Source organism: Octopus bimaculoides, chromosome 20 (genome assembly GCF_001194135.2).
Source record: "Octopus bimaculoides isolate UCB-OBI-ISO-001 chromosome 20, ASM119413v2, whole genome shotgun sequence".
NCBI lineage: Eukaryota > Metazoa > Mollusca > Cephalopoda > Octopoda > Octopodidae > Octopus > Octopus bimaculoides.
The window spans coordinates 1,572,875-1,578,702 of record NC_069000.1 but is presented as its reverse complement, the minus strand read 5'-3'; the positions used below and the strand labels follow the sequence as shown (position 1 = coordinate 1,578,702).

General features: G+C 34.1%; 1 protein-coding gene across 4 annotated transcripts in view; it reads left to right on the top strand.

Annotated features, from left to right (window-relative positions):
• LOC106877542 (SNF-related serine/threonine-protein kinase) overlaps window positions 1-5,828 on the top strand; it is a 45,212-nt gene that overhangs the window by 27,352 nt on the left and 12,032 nt on the right. The window lies entirely within an intron of this gene.

Genomic DNA, 5,828 nt, shown 5'->3' with positions numbered 1-5,828 from the left:
TTTTTTTTTTTTTTTTTTTTTTTTTTTTGTGAATGTGTTAAAAAATCATTTTCTGTTTGTTTGTTTGTTTGTTTGTTTTTCCTTTAATGTTAATACTTTCTTTTCAGAAATTATATTGATGGTATTTTGAAAAAAATTTGGAGATGAAATTTGAGGTATTGTGACTGAAATTTGAACAGATTTGGAAACCAAAATAATGTGATCAATAAAACATCATTGTCACCATCATCATCATCATCATTTAGTATTTAGCATGGAAAGTGGGTGTTAAATAACAATGTTGATGGTTTTACTTTAGATTTTCAAGTGCAAGATCCTTTTCAAAGATAGAAAGAGATAAGGAATTGAGTAGACCAACAGACAATGTTGCTGCAAGTATTAAAGTCTGAAGGTTCTGATGAGACCTTGCAAAATCTGATAGCAACCACATTTGAAATCAGAGGATGGACAAATTAACTGCTAGATTTCTTTTCTTTGAGATGAAAGCAATCCCTCTCATCATCATCATCATCATCATCGTTTTAATGTCCACTTTTCCATGTTTGCATGGGTCAGACAGAATTCATTGAAGCAATTTTTTTTCTATGACTGGGTACTGTTGCAGTTGCTAACTCTCGCTTGTTTTCAAGCCAAGGTAACATTTCCCCATGGCCAGACATGTCTTCACAGAAGATTAAGAGATTCAAATGGCACCACTTGTGTGACAGTGACACTCGTTTACAATTATCATGTGATGTCAAGACATGGAAACACGAATAAGCACACACACATACATACAATGGGCTTCTTTCAGTTTCCGTCTACCAAATCCACTCACAAGGCTTTTGTTTGCCCAGAGCACTTTGTAGAAGAAGCAACTGGGACAGAACCTGAAACCACAAGGTTGAGAAAAAACACCTCTTAATCACATGGCCATTCTTGCACCTAATATATCACTTGAATCAAATAATTTCTTCAGACTATTTGGTTGGATGTATTGGAATCATCATCATCATCATCATCATCATTGGAATATTTCAAATAAAATGTTTTGAAGTGAAGTTTGGTTACCCTAACCAAATGCTGCTCCCTATCTCCAAAGGGAGAACTTTTTACCAGATTTTTTTTTTTTTTTTGAGGCGGGGACAGAAATGATAAAACTGTCTTATTAGTTGTGTTATTTTTTTTCTTCTTCCTTCTTCCATATCTGTTCAAATCTCAACTTTTACCATATTTGATGGTACAAAAGACACACACGGGTATATTAGATGCACACCAATTTCAGGAAACAAAAGTTTTAGTGTATTAAAACACTCAAACTTTACATATAGGACCCAGAGTGATTTGGTTTAAGTTTTTTGGGTTTTTTTTAAAGTGTGTCTTATATACCATCAGATACAATAATTATTATAGCTTGAAGTGTACTAATTAATAATTATTTCTGTATTACACGTACTAATATTTTTATTTAGTTATTCCTTATTATAATCAGTTAAAGGTAATTTTTAACTGCAAAAAAGGGGCGGGGGAAACAAATTTGTAATTTGTATTTATGATAAGTCATAATTAAACAATTTTTTTTAATTTCCAGATGAATTTTTGGTGATTTAAAATAATTTTTTTTTTTCAACAACTTTTATCATTTTCTGTTTATTAATACAAATATTTTGGTCTTTTAAGATCACTTTTGGAAATGGAAATTGTTTTCATATTTTACATCTGCACTCTGTTCAGTTTGTTTCATTTCCAGTCATCTTCAGACGTCTTCTTCTCCTTTGATGTGTGTGAGTTTTATGTTAAGGGTGAATGTACCTGTGACACACTCAACCACTTTCATGTTAATTCAATGCGATTGGCAAAGCAACAGAATCCCCGTGGCTGGAAATTCTGACCAAGACCTATTTCTTTTTAAAAAGTACAGGGAGTGACTGATAGAATAGGTACGAGAGATAAAAACGAAAGAATAATCACTGGGGTCAGTCTGTTTGACTAACACCCTTTAACATTATTATTATTATTATTATCATTAGGATGGTAGCAAGCTGGCAGAATCATGTCAATGTAATCGACTTACCCCCGCCACCGAAATTGGTGGCCTTGTGCCAAAATTTGAAACCAATATTATTATTATTATTATTATTATTATTATTATTATGAAGACAGCACTCTGGACAAAATTTTTAGTGACATTTCATCTGTCTTTACATTCTGCCGAGGTCAACTCTGCTTTTCATCCTTTCGGGGTTGATAAAATAAGTACCAGTGTTAAACTGGAATCGATGTAATCAGTGTAACCCCTCTCTCGACATTGTTGGCCCTGCACCAGAACAGCAAGTTAGATGTTTTAACTGTGGCTGTTATTTGAGTTGCAATTAAATATTTCAGGGAAAGGAAACCAAATTCCAAAAACTGAGATTCCATTAGAAAATATTTAAATATTCTCACGGTGACTGTGCTCTTCTTAGTATATGGGTTGTGCCCTCAAGTACAGTTGTTATATAGTATCACATATATATATATACATGTGTGTGTATATATATATATATATATATATATATATATATATATATATATGCACACACATACATATGTATGTATCTTTCTGTGCAATATGTTATGCCTTTTGTATGTATGTGTGTGTGTGTGTGTGTATTTCAAAGCATGGAGGGTATTTCATCTTCTCCAACTAAAAACAAACCATTCCAATCAGTTGCACGCTTGTGGATTGATTTGATTCTCAACAACCATTCCTTCACCAACCTCTCTTCCAAGAGTCTTTTTATGTCTATTTTCTTTCTTCTTTCTTCTTTCTTCTTAGTCAGTGAATTGCAATGCATCCATGTTGAAAAACAGATGAAAATATTGACATTTATTGGAGTTTGGCATTTGTTGTTGTTGTTGTTCTTAACTCTTTCTCTATTGCAGCTGCCTGACTTTTTTTATTTATTTTTTTATATATATATGTATATATATATTTTTTTGCCAAGCTATTTTGCTACACACTGTTTCTGTTATTAAGCTTTTCGTTTGCTCTGAGCTTCAACACCTACACTTAGACAAATTTTTCATCAGATCACTTTACATGAGGACTAATTATATATAAATCTTGTTGCTTATAACTTTTGCACCATCATCATGTGTGTGTGTGTGTGTGTGTATGTATGCATATATGTATGTATGATGATGCTACATATCTATGTATGTAAATGTATTGTCTAATATTATATTTTCGACTATATTGAAAAAAATTGTATTTTTATATATTATTACATTTTGATATAATTTTTTTAGGTTTTTTTTTTAATTATTATTCTGCTCTGTTTTAATGAATTAGGCTGTCAATTAAAAATATTAAATAGTTCTTAATTAGTCTCAGTCATTGGGCTGCTCCTTCAAGAATTTTGTCTGATTTATTGAAGGAGGAATGGTATAGCATAATTATGGGACTGGAGTAATTACTTGAGTAGTTATGATTGACTAAAACTCCCTGAAGATGGCACTTCAACTGGGCTTGTAGTCCACTAATGACTGAAGCAAGGGAGACAAAAATGAAAGAATGCATAAAAGGTCTCCCTTTTTCTTAGTCTACGCCACATCACTCATGGACGTTGTCCCCAACTTCAGAGCCACTTTCCCTCCTGGCTGTGCACAATGACGTTGCAGATGCCAACTCTGAGACAGTGCACGCTTTTGTGTCCCACATATATTCACAGATATATGCCATGTGGTCCTGACCACTGGGCTTGAACGAAAGCCACAAGATTATAGAAGACAAAGACAGTGACAAGAGCTGTGGTCTGCAAATCTTAGCTGTCCTTGGTTGTCTGGCTGATGGACAGTAAGCATCCATATATCAACTTATTTCATATGTAGTTAGCATGAAAGATGTTACAGACCTTGTGCAGAAGTCAAGTGCATGTGGTCTTTGGTGATGGCTGTTGGGTCACTGTAAGAGACCAGCATTCAGAGCAGGACAGATTCTACTGTAGCACGAAACATGTATAGTGTTAGGTCACATGACAGTTTTGGTGCTTTCTAAATTTCCCACAGCTTGCTGGATACTGACCATGTTATTGCTTCATACATGTTCACATCTGTGCCGGTAGAGTGAAAATGAGAACCCAGGTAGCAGAAATCAGGAACTGATTCAATGGACCATGATGAAAGTGTAAGGTGAACCACACCAGCGATTAGGGTCTTTGCCTTTGAGCAATTTATTAAAAGACTGACTTCAATGGCAGCCGATTCCAGGTTTGGCAGACGAATGCAAAATCACCTGCAAAGTTGAGTCATTGAGGTATGATGCTGGACAATGTGAATGTTGGGGTTTGAAATGCTAATTAAAATCAACTAATGAGCATACAGAAATATATTAGGTTGAATTCCTTGGTAACTTTTGAAACATTTTGTGCATAATCATCATCATTATTATCATTGATATTATTATTAAGGCCTTGTGCCAAAACTAGAACTATTATTGTTATTAAAATAGACTGTTATTGTCTCACAATAGCCAAATTACAAGCCATTTCCAATAATTGATTCTCAACTTCTGCTATGAAACTAATTGGTAAATTGATTATTATTATTATCATTATTAAACTATAATATTGTAATTTATTGTTATTATTATTATTAATAATACTAATATTCCCACACTTTTAACTAATATATTAGTAATTGTTTTTTCTCCTGACTCTTGGATTTTTAGACAATTATATATATGTATGTATGTATGTATGTATATAATAATCAAAGGAGACCAACCTGTCTTTTTAGCAAGGGGTTTCTAATATTACATTATTATTTTAATGTGTCCTTTTTACTGCAACCTAGTTTGATTTTAAAGGGAGTTGGCTCCTGTTTCTAGCAACTCCAGCTTTTGCTGGAAATATTTAATTCAAGCAAGTCAAGATGAACGTTTTAACTCTCTTAAGGCTCTGGGTGTCACCAGCACCACCATTACCAATTTTCCCTTTACTCTAAGTAGGAACCTTGAAATAGAAACAGCTCATGGCTTGAATTGCAGAAAACTGTTTCATTGACAAGTGTTTAATTGATCCTAACTTTTGAACTTTGCTCTCTTGAACTTGGAATTAGTGGAATCCAAGAGATCAAAGTTAAAAAATAAAGGTTAAGCAGAAGGATTAACGCAACCCAAATGAAACCTTTACGTGGTCTCTCGACCTACTAGGAATAGCAGCCAAATTTTTCTTAAACTATGACATAGCATCTAAAAAGCAAAACAAAGGACACTTAAACTTTGAAAAGTGTTTCTTTTGGCTGAATCCAACCATGCCTTTCCCTCTTGTGTATTGACTTCCAGAAATGGGTAGCTCCACACACCCCCACCGCCCCCACTCGATAGTAACCACACCAAAATGTCTCAAAGACTGGAAAAGATCAACTGGAGTTCAATTTTCCCTCAATGCACCTTTTTAACAGGACAAAAAACAGTGGGGAAAAACGACTCCATCCAACACTAAACATTTGTTACAATTTGGTTTCTCAAACCATTATTTGCTTTTCTTTTTATTTTTTGTTTCATTTTTTTTTTTCAATCTCCTTCCAAACATCCCCTTCCTTACTGAGACAATGTTTTTTTTGGGGGGGTGGGGTTCTTTTCTTTCTGTTTTTTTCTTTTGCTGCTTTTGCTATGAGATGTTCCATTATTGTTTTCAGACTGATGCATCAACAGATTGCTGCCGGATACCTGAGTCACTTGTGACTGTCCGAGTTGTGTTTTGCATTTTGATGATTCTTTTGTAGAGCAGCAACAACAGATGAGGAGGAGGAGAGAGAGAGAGAGAGTGAATGCCTGCATGAGAGAGAGAGAGAGAGAGAGAGAG